The 16,977-nt window shown below is 40.1% G+C and overlaps 1 protein-coding gene and 1 long non-coding RNA gene across 10 annotated transcripts in view; both read right to left on the bottom strand.

Annotated features, from left to right (window-relative positions):
- The window catches only part of jmjd8 (jumonji domain containing 8), a 184,595-nt gene that overhangs the window by 73,421 nt on the left and 94,197 nt on the right, over positions 1 to 16,977 (bottom strand). The window lies entirely within an intron of this gene.
- The window catches only part of LOC138747204 (uncharacterized), a 35,859-nt gene that overhangs the window by 11,867 nt on the left and 7,015 nt on the right, over positions 1 to 16,977 (bottom strand). The window lies entirely within an intron of this gene.

The following is a 16,977-nucleotide window of genomic DNA, read 5'->3' as shown; positions in this document are numbered from 1 at the left end:
AACATCCATCATCTTTTTAAATGGCAACACAGGCTGGAGCACATACTCCATATGTATTTCTTTCCATTTCAATTAATGTAATTTGACATCAGGCACTAACTGTCAAATAATTGCCAAATAATCCAGTACCACCTCCAAATTGCATTAGAGCAGCCATTCTCAACGGGGACCGGAAATTATAAAACGTTTTAATTTTTTTTTAATGTACAGTAGTCAGTAGGAGAGAAGTACAGAAGAAGAAACCAACCAAACTTGACTGCTTCACAGGGAAGGGGGCCCATTGGGACAGCATGGTTAGAGCAGCAGTTAGCACAACGCTGTTAAGGTGCCAGTGATCGGGACCGAGGTTAGAATCCCACACTGCCTTAAGCAGTTTGTACGTTCTCCCCGTGTCTATGAGGGTTTTCCCCGGGGGCTGCAGTTTCCTCCCACCATTCAAAAATGTTCCGGGGTGGTAGGTCAATTGGGTAGCACAGGTTTCTGGCCTGAAAGGGCCTGTTCCCGTGCTCTATGTCTAAATTTAATTTTTTTTTAAAATTATACTTTGAGCAGAGTCCTAAGAGAACCATAGTCAAAATTAAGGTTAAGAATGGCTGCATTAGTGAGACATGGCCTGAAAGAGGAATAGATAGTCTTTTTTTTTCCCCAGGCTGGAAATGTCAAATCCTTGACAGCAAAGGTTTAAGATGAGAGGGTAAAGATTTAAAGGAGATTTGGAGGCAAGTGTTTTAGTGGTAACTGCCTGGAACACACTGCAAAGGGGAGTGGTCGATACAGATACAAGACCGATGTTTAAGAAGCTTTAAGGCAGATGCAAATAGGCAAAGATTAAAGGGATACATGGTGGGCCAAAGGGGCTATTCCTATGTTTTGCTTTTTTATGTTCTAAGGATGCTTAATTCTTCTACAATATGATGGATAGAAGATTACTGTAGAAGTGGCTTCAGTTTTATCATTATGCTTCTATTAGGACCGCAAGAGGTATTGAAGGTGACCTTAATATTCTGTTTCACTGTGCCCAAATGTGGTTAATCCATATTTACAACATTTCATAAAATTTCACTTCTTGGCTCAATTTATGGCTTTGGACAAAGTTTAGAGGAGGGATAAAAGATTTTCAGGACAGTGTACATCTCACTTAAAAAGACTTGAATTTCTCAGATGAGCTTAAAAAAAAACTAGATCTATTCACTTAGAGTTGCATAGGTATCATGGAATTTGGTTCAGTTCTACAAAGTATTTAAACTCTGATATTGAGTTCCTGTTGATCGATTATTTAAGTAAGATAGATTAGGGAAGACAATAAATCATGAGAAAAATTCCCAAAATGGATTCCCGTTTCTGGAGCCTCCAGCAGCTACTGGACTAAATCGATTGGGAAACGTGCACAGATAAAATGAGAAAGGAGAACATTTACACAAGAACCATGATGGTGAAAATGAGACTTGAGTCTCGAAAATTTACATCCTTGGCACAAAGCAACATAGACACAGGAGAATGCAATTTAGCCTTTCAAGCTCATTCAAGTCTTCAACAAGATCTGTGACATATATTTATTTACATGCATTTTCCTCGTATCCCTTACAATATTTTGTTAATAAAATTGGGCCAATCTCAAATTCAATATAAAATTAACAGATTGTAGCATAATCTATTAGGCCCATGTTGTGCTGCTTTGCCATCATTCAATCAAGATTGGGACCTATGATATTAATACAGATCCCTCACTTACATCAACTCTGCCCTACTGAAGCAAAATATCTGACACTGGTAATCTGAAAAAAAACAAAGCAGATCAGACTAGCAAGTTTTTAAAATTTAGACATACAGGACAGTAACAGGCCCTTTCAGCCCACAAGTCCGTGGCACTAAGTACAACCAAATGACCTTCAATAATCCCTGGTGTGAAAGAATAAGTTTAATGAATATGCTTAACAAAGGGTTAGTGAATTAGGTGAGAAAATACAGTAGCTGCCTGTAAAATGGTGGGAATATAATTGCCTTCTAAACATGACCTTCTCTGTGCTGTAGAGCTGTAGTGAGATAGTAACTAACTCCACAAGAATGTCAATACAACAAGAGTAAGGACACCCTGACATTTCCCAGCCATTTGCAGACACCACAAGGGAACATGATATTGTAAATACAAAATTGCCAGAGATGTGAAACTTGTAGGTTCTCATGCAGACCCCATGCCCAAAGGTGTATAAAAGTGTGATGAACACTCCAATGCTTTGAGAGAGGCTCAGTGTGGAGAACGAGTTATTGAATTCTTTCTTTGATCACCCCTCATGCCTGCTAGCATAATCATGGTTAAATTTAAAAAAAATGTTGTATGCTTAATTGGTCCTACTGTTTTCTGCTGTTTGTTTTATTACAGCGCGGGCTGACTTTAACACTGGTACTTTTTTGAGGAAACCAGAGCCCCCCAGGAAAACCCACACAGAGAAGGGGAGAACATATAAACTCCTTATAGCCAGTGCCAGATTCAAACTGGCACTGTAACAGCGTTGCACTAATTGCTACACTAACCGCACTGCCCAGTATTGTGTACAGTGGAGAGAAAAGCAAAGATCACATTTTTGGATTATTTACCAACAGATTGCTGGAAACTACTCTCTATTTTCTTGAGTAATTTGAGACTGACACCCGTAATTTAAATTCAACTTCATCTTTCAGTGTAGTGTCTACAGTAAGTTAACACTATATCCTACCTGATCCAATAAAAATGAGTAGTATTCCAGGAAATGGGATTGAAGATAAGACAGCTTAGGAAATCATACATCACCTAAGGAAGTGATGTGGCCCATCATGCCTTTGTTGATGTCTGGTAGCAATCCAATTAATCACACTTCCTAGACCTGCAAATACCTCTTTTTAAGGTGTAGATATAATCTTTTTGCATTGTTACTAATAAGAACATAAGAAATACAAGCAGGAGTCAGCCATCCAGCTGATCTGATGATGGGTTCCATCCCACGTGGTCTTAAACATAATTACTGACGTAGCTTCCCCTGATTCAATGGGCAGTAAACTCCATAGATTCATCAACTACTTTTTGGGAATAGCTGTTCCTCCTCATCTCTGTCCTAAATCTACTACCCTGAATCTTGAGGCGATATCCTCTAGTTCTGTTCTCCCTCACCAATAGAAACAACTTACCTACCTCTATTTTATCTATGCCTTTCATAATTTTACACATTATATATGTTATAATACATTTATTATATGTATTTATACATTATAATTTTAGATACATCTGTTTACTCCATCCATCTGGGCAGTGTATTCCGATCATAACACCAATCTATCTAGTGATATTTAATTTCCAAATTGTAAAGATAAAAGATCAAAATTTAATCATTTATTGCTCCCCTACACAGAATTTGATCATGAAACTGAATAACTGTCTAGAAGCTTCCAGGCAAAGAGTTTATTTGATGTAATAGAAAACAGGGCCTCTATTAATGCCCACAAAAGGCTGAAGGAATTCAGTGGGCCAGGCAGCATCCAGGGATAGTTACCGTTGCCACTTTATGAGAAGAAATGATACCTATAGGCCCAGGTCTATTTTTCAGGTTTTGTTCTGAAGCATTCCACCATAGAAAAGAGCTTTTATTATTGTACCCTATTGAATGACAGTCGCGATCATTTCAATGAGATAGCTCTTCTATATTCCAAGGAATCTATGGGTTGCATTGTTCCAGAGCCCGTCACACTCCTGACTTCCACCCACAGTCACCACCTCTCTACGCTTACCTTTCTGGTTGCAGAAGGCCAATCCTCAGCTCTCACAGCCACCACATGAGATGGAGCCGGCTCTAATCAATAAGAAGACCTCTGCTGTCTTAAACTAAGTCCCTGCCATCTCCCGAGAGGCTGATAAGGCATTTGCCAAAGGCTCCTCCATTATTTTAATCTGTCAGTTATAGATTTAAATAATATTTAAAATTTTAAAAAGTGAAAAAAGTAGAAAGAAATATTAAAACACATATTAATGTGAAGTTCATCTGGATCTTCTCTCAGGGAGTCACTGCTCCACCAGGGGCTGAATGATGAACCCAGGGTCAGAAGAGATCGCCTTTGACCATTAGTATGTCTTGGACCTCTTGTGCCTGGCATTGCACATGTAGAGGTCCAAGAGGTCCTCAGCTGTGAATGCCTAAAAGCTACCAACTATCAGTAAGCACAATTTGGCCTAATATCTGGGGTGAGTAGCAATCAACACATATGTGACCAACAACCAAAGTGATTCTTTCTCATTTGGATATTGGATGCATAATTAGAGTCTGGATATTGTGATGAAATTCTATTTTATGCCTGTTTAACAGTGTGTTTCGAGTAAAAACACACAGATATACTAGAGGAAATCAGCTGGCCTCACAAGTCCATAGGAGGTAAACATATATTACCAACATTTCAGGCCTGAGCCCTTCTTCAAGGTATAAGCAAAGACCAGGAAGAATAAAGACTGAGGAAAGCAGGGGAGGAATCCAAACCAAAAAAAAACTGGATTTGATAAGAGAAAAAGTAAGTATTGAATTTAGTCCTGTGAAAGGAGACAGAGGGAAAAAGGAAGAATGAGAGAGAGAGAGAGAGAGAGAGAGAGAGACAGACAGACTGACAGAGAGAGACAGAGACAGAGCTGGGGGAAAGGCGACGGGGAAGAAGGGGAGGTGTGACAGAAACTGGAGAAGTCAATGTTAATGCCATCTGATTGGAGGGTGCCCAGGTGGAAGGTGAGGTGGTGTTCCTCCAATTTGGGGTTGGTTTCAGTCTGACAGTGCATGAGACCATAGACAGACATGTCAGCAAGGGAATGGGATGGGGAACTGAAATGGATGGCCAATGGGTGATCCACGCCCTTGCAGTGGACAGTGCCGAGGTGCTCAACAAAGTGATCTCCTAGTCTGCACTCAATCTCTCCAATGAAGAGGAGACCACAGTGTGATTTGATTTTACTTGCTGGGGCCTGCTGCTGCAAATGTCGCAAACAGAGAAAAATTGTTCACAATTTTGGAGGGATAACAGACATGGTTGATAAAAATACAGACCAGATATTGTTGTAAGTTGCATTTCTAGGACTGTGTTGAATGAGTTTTATGCTGTTATTGACTTGGGACATCCGATGGTGGCATTAGATTCTCATAAATTCCACAACTCTGATGCCTTTCAATTTCAATGAACACGAAAGATGACCAACCTGTCCCCGAGTGAAGGGCTAAAACTGCACATGGAAGGAATTAAATAATATTAACACCAAACTAACAGTGATCACTGCCATTGAGCAGGCATACATTCAAAGTGAATGAAAACAGGAGACACAAAGAATGCCAGCAAATTAATTTGTATCTGTGGAGAGATAAATTAAAATTAATGCTTCAGGATTTGGAAACAGAATCCAAGTAACTGGCGGTGCAGAAGTTCATTCCGTTCATTCTCTCTGCGTAAGGCAAAATAGAGTTAATACAATTTGCCATCTGTTGATGGCTGAAGGAATGAAAGTCAAGTCACCTTTATTTATTGTTCATACCATGCTCACAAGGCAAAGACGAGATACCATTTCTCCAGGACCATGGAGCAGACTTACATAAAAATAAGCTAAAATAGATAAATATATAGACATATACTGTAAAAGTTCACAGTACACTATCCACACATGTTCTGGGAATTCAGGAGCCTGATGGCCTCAGGGAAAAAACTGTTTCCCGATCTGGACGTAAGGGCTGCAGTATCTCCTACCAGATGGCAGAAGGGAGAAGAGTTTACATGAGGGGCGTGTGGAGTCCTTTGCAATGTTTATTGCCTTTCTGTGGGCATCGTGTGTTGTAAATGTCCATCAAGATAGAATGATATTTTCCACTGACTTCACTGTCTTTTGCAGGGTCTTACGGTCCGAGGTGGTACAGCTTCCAAACCAAGCGGTAATGCAGTTGCTCAGGATGCTCTTGATACATCCTCTGTAGAATGTAGTAAGGACGGAGTGGGGGGGGGGGGGGTGGAAGATGAACTTCCCTCAGCCTTTGCAGGAAGTAGAGGGGCTGCTGGGCTTTCTTGGCTATGGAGCTAGTGTTAAGGGACCAGGTGAGATTCTCTGCCAAGTGTATTCCAAGGGACTTGATGCTCTTGACAACCTCAATGGTAGATCCAGTGAGTGAATTAGTACTAAGGTTTTTAAAATTAGGGATAAAGAAGAGATATCTTGAAGGGCTACAAAGTTGGAGGAAAGGTTACAGTTTTTTTCTCCCCAAAATTTACTTTATTCATGATATATATGTAAATACAGTTGGGAGTTCTCATAATCCAGCATTCAATGCATTCCTTTGCAACACATCGACATGACTTAATATTTTTCCTTAAACATTGCATCAAAGAAGGAGTTTCACTAGATCCAATCTCTCAGTATCGAGTGGTGGCAGGACCCAAGCCTCTGGTCCTTCCTTATAAAGTTTAATCCATCACTCTGACTGAGACACTAAGGTGATAGCTCAGTATGACTGGATACTGTTTCAGGGCCAGCAAATCGATTTGTATTTTCCTTAGTCCAGTTGTCCAAAGCTAAAATCTTTTCTGTGCATTCTGTTGCTCCTCTTCTGTCAAGATCAAGTCTGTCTGCTACTGAACTGTTAAGGAAAAATAACTGGTTGTAAGGTGGAGTGTGCAGTTAAATAATTTCCATTTCTCCTCTCAGATGTGTATTTGAATCCTGATAAGCCAAAATGTTAACAATCTTTATTCTTTTTATTTAGATAGAATTTTCATGATTTTACCGGTCTGAAGAATGTCCAACGTCTAGATATTGGTCATTCACTCACGAATGACCAAGCCTCGAAATCCCCATTTCCTTACGCGAGTTTAGACAGCATACTGGAAGTGCGGTAATTAAAGGGATGGGACTTGCAATGCACAACATCGATACATGCTACTCATTAGCCCATTGTTAATGGAATGCCTGCAGCTAACTTTAGACTACAGACATTTCAGAAAATTTACTAGGGATCTAGGAGGTAAAATATCAGAATGGGAATGGCATCCTCATTCCCGTTCCAACCTTTAAAACTCATGCGTTCTGGGAAAATGGCAATAATTTCCTGGAACACAGTGGCTATGTAAAAAAAAAATCTGAATGACATTCAGTGAAAATGCAAAAATCTGGATGTCAGACATCCACCTAAGAATCCGGACTCTCACACTTTTTAATTTTAGCGGGCTTTTATGTCCGTGCATGCAACAGATGTACAGCAGCAACAAGCAACCACTCTTCATACTAGAAATCTTATCACAAAGAAATTCATTTGTATCCTGTATTATTATTTTACAATGTTCATTTTTAAACATAATTTCAAGCATTACATGCTTTTTTTTGTAGTAAAGATTTTTGTCGTGTTTACATTTTAAAACTGCTCATTTTGATAATCAAGTATGTTGTATTTGCTAATCTATAAAAAATGACCTCATCCCTTCTTTATTCCTCCTTAAATTTGAATTTTAAAAGTACTACCCAAAAATCCAGAAAATCCAAAAATCTGGACTGACCCAATCCCGAGCAGTCCAGATTGAGGTACTTTTACTGTAATTAATTATGATCTCAAACTATTGCCTCAAAATCAAACTGAAGCTCTCTAGTGAGAGGGAAGTGAGTTAAACCTCTTCACCCATCAGTCTAGTCTGGTCTGTCTCTGAGCAAATGCTATTTTACACTCTGCTATAAGAATGGAAATAGCAGAGTCAATTTCATTTTGGCAAAATAGAGAGTGGTGGGACAGATGGATTCAGCATGGACTTCATTCCTAATTCAGTTCAAACTACCGGGCTTCATCCACTGGTTGCGGGGCTCCTGCCATTTCAATGTAAATGGGATTATTGCAACAATGATATCAAAAGTTTGCACCACTTCCATGTGAAATGAGCCCCAACCTCAGGCCTAGTTGGGGTGAGCAGCCCTCATAGACCTGATCTATTATCGGCTTAAAGATAAAATTCAAGATTCTTTTACTGTCACTTAATAAAACGGGTGTAACATACACAAAATTTGCTTTAGTCTGACTTAAGCCAGACAGATACACCATCAGCAGAAATTGGTGGAGGCCTTTTACATTCGGAGAAAGAGAAGCAAAAAGAGTTCCTCCCAGAGTCACCAAGTTCGTAGATTCGCCTCCAGTGCTGGCACAGCCTCTGTGGTTACACAGATTCCAATCTAAACCATTGGCAACCTGAGCTCCTTTGCTTGTCCAGTCTGCAGCCTCTCATGGCTGCTGCCAAACATAGGTGTCGCATCTTTGGCCCAGATCCCACGGTTGCAGGATTTTAAAATAAACCACCATTTAAAAAGCCACTTAAAGCCTGTAGAGCTTAAAGCCTCTACAGTCCTGTAGAGGACTGGGCAGTAGAACCCTGTGGAGGAGCACTGTGTCTCCTCTACTCCCTCTCCACAGGTTGCCATGAAGGCCAGGGAAAGGACTGCTATCCCCTGCTTCCCACCACCAACCCCTCAAAACTCATTCAAGGGTCAAAACTAATGACCAGAGTAATTCCATCACATTACCAAACATCAATAAACCACTAAGCCTCAGCCCGAGCCATGAAAACATCCTGTTGCTAGGAGATGTTGGTTTCCATAACAACTGCTATGCACCAGCCACCAGCAGCCTTTACCCATCCTTGGCAACATCATCGGCAGAGGCTTTGCCTTATTTTGAACAGTTTTGAAAAGGTTTTAATTCACTGGTGATTAGGGCCTGACAACCAGTCTCAATTGCCTGTTTAGGTCAGATGATGTATATGGCAGCTAAAGGACGCAGGCATCACGCACATTTTGACACCACCTACGCTTGGAAACTAATCAAGCAAGGCTGATATTATTGAGCCTGAATTAATAATACATAAACCTTTAGAAAAGCTGTCATTCTTCATTTTTGGTTAAATATCAGATGCATTATCATTTGAATAATTGAACAACCATGCTTTTTGTCTGACTCATGTGTACTCTGAGAATTAATTAACCAAGATACTGCCAGTGTTTGCTGTGCAATTTAGTGGCAATATTTACTTCCAATAAAAGCTGAAAATACTGAAAATATTCAGCAGATCAGGCAGAATCTGCAGAGCGAGAAGTAAGAGCTAATGTTTCACATCAACGTAAACATTGATGAGCTGGAGGTGAAAAAGGCCAGATGAGTGAATGCGTGGACAAAAAGAGGCGAAAGGAAGGAGTCCGCACAAAATGTGAGAGGAACAAATTAAAGTAAAACCTGAACCAATCTGTTTCATTACAATTGCTGGTCTTGATATGAAATCCCCAGCATTTGGCACCTAGGGGGAATTGATAGATACTGGATAAGTGAATTTTCCAGTGCTTGAGACTGCATGTTGAGTGCATTCTGTTGCTCCTCTTCTGTCAAGATCAAGTCTGTCTGCTACTGAACTGTTAAGGAAAAATCCATGGGGTTCCAATTTTAAATTCATATTTTTTAACCTATTTATTTTTCTCGATTTTCTTTTTGCTGGTTGCTTGAATTCCAGAAAACTGGGATTTCACTCTATTTGAACTTTATAGAGACTGAGAGTTGATGCATCTCTTTAATGAGGTTACTTAAATAAAAAAATAACAAACTGAACAAAAAATAAAAATAATTGAAATTCTCAGAGCCGATGAATTAGATTTGCCAGAGCCATACTCAGTCAGTTGTAGTTGAATGAAGCTCCAACATCAGCTCTGGGGTGGGGAGTGGGGTGGGGAGTGGGCGGGGAGAGAGTTGTATGTGTGAGAGAATAGGCTACAGAGAGACAAGTGGGCAAACAGCATTGATTGAGAGCTGGAAAGGGCTGAATGGCAACCTTCTAAGTCAAATGGAAATATGAACACAGCCAATTGCTAAAGTGATTTAAAGCTAGAATCGACTTTATAGGTTGAATGGCACTTTATGTTTTTATTCCATGATGTAGGGAAATTACAAGCTTTTGAGGCTAGAGCTATTAGATTACAAAATTGTAGAATGAAACTGCACAGAAGGGGGCAAATTGGCCTATCAGGAACACAATTAATCCTGTATTTTATCCCTGTTGCCTTGTAATTATTTTCTCATCAATATTTTAAATATTTTCATTTGAAAGTTACCATTGACTCTGCTTCCCTTCTACAACCCTTCATGTGGTGCGATCATATTACAATTGCTGAATAGAAAGTTGACTCCTTGTGTTGCTCTGTGATCCTCTGTCAATCAACCTTTCGTCTGTGGGCCCTGTTATAAACTAGTCCATCAAGATCACCCCTCATTTTTCACCCTCTCCCCACACTTGATGATGTTGTTGATAAAAGGAGCGGTTTTAAGTGAGTAATAATGCAAGTTATTATCACTTAAGACTTTGAGAGACATATGAATTTATGAAGCAAATGTTAGGAAATATATTCAGCATGTTCACGATCTTAGGACACCGCAAAACACAAACATCCAACAAAGTGCTGATAAAGTGTGTATACTATTGTAATGTAGGAAATATTTTCATGCAGCGAGTTTCCACAAATAGCAATGGGTCATGACCCTGGTAAATTGATTGATGGGTAAATATCAGGTCAAACCCCATGCGATTTAATGGACAATGCCTCTTCAAGGCAGCACCACAAAGTTTTGCACCCCTCAATGAGCTCCATTTTCAATTCATGTACTGGATTGGGGTTAAAATCCCAGTCTACAATGTGATAATCACATTTTTCTTCGGGGAATTGGAGTAGTTGATGACTCAAAAGTGTTGGAATCAAGGATAATGTTTCAGAAAGCTTCGGCAGCACAGAAAGGGATTACATAAAGATCAGAAATTTGCTAATGGACTTTGATATTTTCTTGCTAATAAATCAAGTTCTCATAAAATGAGAACTCTATTGGTGAATTAACATAAATGATCAAAGTCTATTATGAAGAAATTCAAGAGAAATTAAAGATAGGTAACGATTCCTAATTTAAAATTTAAAAGCCCCAGGGGTTCAAAAACCTAAATGCACCGTAAGGCCACGTGTATATTCCTGTTGCCAACAATGTCATTTAAACAGTAACATATAATGCAAGGGAATTGTTGTGTGCTTACATTAATAAACTGTTTTGATTTTTACACCTGGGGCTTGTATTCCCTTAAAACTGGGTTAGCTTTTGTTGAACGTGAATGCTTCAACCTGTAATGGCTGTCAACTGCAGTCTCTGGGGCGCTCCATCGAAATGACTCCACGCTGCAACAAGGCATGTTAATTTGCTGGTCACATACTGCAGAAGTGCTACCTCTTTCACTTTGCTGGAAGCAGCACTACTCACGTGGAATCTCATTGTAAATAACTAGCACTAATTCAAATGCAAGGCCCACTTACAGGGGGGCATGTTTGATATAAAAATGAGATGGTACAGAAATATTTTTCACAACCTTCTTTTCTTATCAAACACAGTGGGTTTATATTCAACCATTTTGCAATCACATAAAGTTGGTGAGAATCTGACAGATAATATAGATTTCGATCTATTTTTCTTTTCAACTAAAAAGATATGATGTTAGCAGATCAGTTACCCACTGGCAGCAAACCATATTGCAGTTCAATTTCAATTCCTAATGAGTCAATAGACCATCATTGAGCAATACAGTAAAACCCCTGGTATCCAGAATTCAAGCAACCGGCAGCCTCAAACAACCAGCAAAAAAACTCAAGGAAAATAAATTAAAAAAAGAAAAACCCCTGGTATCCAGAATTCAAGCAACTGGCAGCCTCAAACAACCAGCAAAAAAACTCAAGGAAAATAAATTAAAAAGAAAAACCCCTGGTATCCAGAATTCAAGCAACTGGCAGCCTCAAACAACCAGCAAAAAAACTCAAGGAAAATAAATTAAAAAAAGAAAAACCCCTGGTATCCAGAATTCAAGCAACTGGCAGCCTCAAACAACCAGCAAAAAAACTCAAGGAAAATAAATTAAAAAAAGAAAAACCCCTGGTATCCAGAATTCAAGCAACTGGCAGCCTCAAACAACCAGCAAAAAAACTCAAGGAAAATAAATTAAAAAGAAAAACCCCTGGTATCCAGAATTCAAGCAACTGGCAGCCTCAAACAACCAGCAAAAAAACTCAAGGAAAATAAATTAAAAAAAGAAAAACCCCTGGTATCCAGATTTCAAGCAACCGGCAGCCTCAAACAACCAGCAAAAAAACTCAAGGAAAATAAATTTAAAAAAGGAATGAAATAATAGGTAAAAAATGCATGTTTAAAATTATAAAAGTAAATGTTCTCTGAAGTAACAGGTGAACATTTGGTGAAGATGTGAGCAAATAATTAGCCAGCGGGTGCCTTGGTCGTGCTTTGCTCATAGAAGCTGTTTGAATAAAGTGATGTTTGAATAAAATGGCGTTGCCCAGGATGAAGAGCTGGTTGTTGCTGCTCATTGTTGGGGAGACTCTCTTAAAGTTATCCCTGCTTAGTAAGAGTCGCCCCAGTCAGAGGTTTTATGTGTAAACTTGGGGGAGGGGGAAGGTTAATTATCTACAATGTTGTTGTCGGTCTTTCAGGTCGCTCCATGGAGGGGAGGAACCTGTAGACGGTTAAATGTTTTCAAAGAATGAAAATAAAGTAAAATGCTTTAAGGTTTATATATTCATGCAAGTGAATTTTGTTCAGTGTAAGTACAGTATTTATGTCTTTTAAACTGTTTATTCTTAATGCAGGTGTATTAGTTAGGCATTGTAAGAGTAAGTCTCAAGCAACCGGAAAATACACTTAACCGGCATCTACCAATCCCCATGGGACCCAAAATACCAGAGATTTTATTGTACTGCGGTGACTGCTAAAATTCCAGAGGCAAATATTTATCTCACGACAACTTCTTATGTTTGAAAAAGAGATAGGATAATACAAAATGGCTAGCTCTGAGTTTCGCTAGAGCTTTGATTTGAGTGACTAGAGTTCCATTGGAGATGAGTAGGGCTTAATCATTAGTCACAGCAAGGCCAGAGTACTTGAAGTTGCTTGGAAGCCAAGTGCTTCTTTCTCCAGATGGTTTTGGCTGTCAGCCTGAACTTCCACTGGGAAATAGGTGGAAACTTCTTCTGCTTTCCATGAAGTTGCCAACATCATTGGTGCCCCAAGTGAGGCTTCTGGCAATCATGATCTCTGAAGTCAAAGGCAGAAGTTGCTGGGTTCCTTGCAGACTGGCCTCTGGACTTGCATAAGGTCTAACATGCCTCTTTTCAAACGAAACCTGAGAATTGTGACTCGGAACTCATGGGCAGCTTTCTCCTGTCAAAGTGGCATATCCTTCACACTCCTCCTGCTCCTTGTGCTCTGCGAACAAGGCTTTGACCTGTCCACTCAACTACATTTAAGTATCCTAGTTGACCATGAGTCTGAGAAAACAGGTCTCTTAGAAGGTGTAGTGGAACGAGGTATGAATCTGATCTGTTTGCCCAAGAATTCAATGTGGATTTGCTCTCAATATCATATTTCATGTTTGAACTGGAGTAAATTCCTTCCTTCTACTCCTGGTCTTTTCCTCTTCCTCATGTGAGAGATTTATGGGAAATGAAACTGGGTGATTTAAGAATGAGTCTTGGATATTAGGAAATGATATTCCTTATAAAGGATGATACCCAGAGAGCCCCTTATGGCCTTTCAACTCAAGGACATTGCATGTTAGTTCCACAACAAAATTGTGGATTAATTGAAAATTCACAACTGAGGAATATCTTCCAGGTGGAATCAGGTGTAAGGGATCTGCTGGTTTTACACTGCATTGTGAAATTATGCTGTTTCTGCAGGATGGATGGTCATGTCGTTCCTTTCTTCCTATCTCTCTCTCTCTCTCTCTTTCTTTCCTTCTATTGCACAAAAATGCACACACACGCGCGCACGCACTAGTTAAACTTATCTGGAGGTGTCTGATGGTTTGTCTTATTAAAATTATGTGTTCTTCTTTCTCATGTAATGCCATTGACTTGCTTTGGCTGTCTTTTCTGTGACTTTCCGTGAACTAATCTTTTAAGCACAAAATCATGATTCCCAGTTGAGACTTTATGAATAAAAAAGATACAATGGTGATATTTTAAAGAACAGAAGAATTTGTCCGAGTCAATAGTTCTCAGCTATTATCACTAAATATGTCTTGGATGGAAAGTGTATGGGATGTTTTTACATGCTGAAAGGTGCTCTATTAATGCAGGTTATATCTTATAGTAAATTTAATATAACAAATCCCTTTTCATTTTAGGGACATGTATAATCATATAACCATGGCAGCACAGAAACCGGCCAGTTCGGCGCTTCTGGTCCATGCTGAACACCTTCTCCCACCTAGTTCCATTGACCCGCACCTGGCCAATAACCCTCCATGACTTTCTCGTCCATACACCTATCCAACTTTTCCTTAAATATTAAAATTGAACTTGCATTACTGAAATCAAGAATCTTTCCTTTTAGGCTTTCTAGCATCACTTGCAGGTCAATTTCATACCTCCGGCAATCTTAGACACCCATTTTACATTTACACCTTTAAATGTGAACTATCACTTTCTTGTCATTAACTCATCTTCTGTCCACTCTATTGCAGACCTTCGTTCTCTTCTCCATCTTTATTCCTCTCCATCTCCAAACCTATTTCCCTAAATGTCCCCAGTTCTGAATGAAATATGAATTGTCTGAAACATTAATCTGTTTCTCTTTCCATACATGTTGTCTTAACTGCTGAGTATTTCTAGATTATTTGTTTTTTTTATTATAGCAGTCCAGCAATATTTTGGTTTTGCATATTCAGATTTTACCAAATTAATCCAATAATTTTTGGAAAATTGTCCCCATCTCCACGTTCCCTCTCTTCCCTGCTAAAACCTCTTCCTCTGAAACCTAAAAGTCACAGAACTGAAGCAACAATAGATACTTAAATGAGGCGACTCTTCTAATTGTAGCAATCAGTAATACATAAGATTTGCAGGTAAAGTTTCCCAGCCAAGAGGTGAACATCACCCCAAGACACACAAGTGCGCGCGCACACACACACACACACACACACACACACACACACACACACACCTCACACACCACACCCCTCTACACACACAACACACACCACACCCCTCTACACACACAACACACACCACACGCACACCCACACACACCTCACACACCACACCCCTCTACACACACACAACACACACCACACGCACACCCACAACACACTCCACACGTATACCCACACACATCACATAGACACAACATACATACACCCACCACACACACACATACACACACACACACCTCACACACCACACCCCTCCACACACACACACAACACACACCACACGCACACCCACACACACCTCACACACCACACCCCTCTACACACACACAACACACACCACACGCACACCCACAACACACTCCACACGTACACCCACACACATCACATAGACACAACATACATACACCCACCACACACACACATACACACACACACACCTCACACACCACACCCCTCCACACACACACACAACACACACCACACGCACACCCACACACACCTCACACACCACACCCCTCTACACACACACAACACACACCACACGCACACCCACAACACACTCCACACGTACACCCACACACATCACATAGACACAACATACATACACCCACCACACACACACATACACACACACACACCTCACACACCACACCCCTCCACACACACACACAACACACACCACACGCACACCCACACACACCTCACACACCACACCCCTCTACACACACACAACACACACCACATGCACACCCACAACACACTCCACACGTACACCCACACACATCACATAGACACAACATACATACACCCACCACACACACACATACACACACACACACCTCACACACCACACCCCTCCACACACACACACAACACACACCACACGCACACCCACAACACACTCCACACGTACACCCACACACATCACATAGACACAACATACATACACACACACACACATACACACACACACACACACACACACACACACACACACACATACACACACACAACATTCACCACACCCCTCTACACACACACACACACACACACACCTCACACACCACACACATACCCATACACACGCTCCCCTATGATATGTCCTGATTTTCCAATGTTGCCACATTTTTAAAAAAATCAGAACTTGGGCATTACTTGGAAAAAAAACACTTGATTGAAAGTTAAGCATTGATTTTAAGCTTTGGCAGTTTGTTTGGGGTCATGCTGGAGTCAGAGGTTTGGATTTACCTGGATCTTCAGTAGCATTTATTAGTGGATCTATACAGTACAAAAAATATACGTGGATGCTTCAAGATGCAGAACGAGGCAGAGAAGGAATCACATTCAGGTGACGCACACTGATAGAAAGTAATTTCGTCTTCCCTTCCCAAACGTGCTGCTAGTCTAATCCTTTCCATGAATTCAATGACCATTTCATGCTGAAAATCTTGTTCAAGCTAAAAGATTTGTCCCCAGATAGAGCAACTCAGAATGCTGCAGTTGTTGTCCCTTCAGAACAGCAGTGGCATAGGGAGATGAAAGAAGCATTACCTGATGAATAGGAAACATCATCATCTTTTTAGAATTACAAGATTAATGAGCAACACAAGCAAGAGACTCATCAGTGATTCATTGGGTCCTTTAGTCTTCTACCTTGTAAGACTACAACAGAAGAGATATTATAAACTGCAACATACACGGTAAAAATAATGAGCATACTTTCTAAACTAAATTATATTATTCATTCGAGAGAATTACATTTTGAAATTTAATTTTAATCTTTAACCTGCACAATATTTAAATACTTAGATTCTTCATTATGATATGACCTCATTCAAGTCTTTGGCAGCTTTTCGTCTGAGAATTTGCACTTCCTCACAACCAGGGATGCAGTACTGCCGGAGCTCATCGGAGCCCCACTCCAGGTACCTCATGGGG

Source organism: Narcine bancroftii, chromosome 12 (genome assembly GCF_036971445.1).
Source record: "Narcine bancroftii isolate sNarBan1 chromosome 12, sNarBan1.hap1, whole genome shotgun sequence".
Classification (NCBI taxonomy): domain Eukaryota; kingdom Metazoa; phylum Chordata; class Chondrichthyes; order Torpediniformes; family Narcinidae; genus Narcine; species Narcine bancroftii.
The sequence above is the reverse complement of the archived record's forward strand: the minus strand, read 5'-3'. Positions and strand labels throughout refer to the sequence as shown.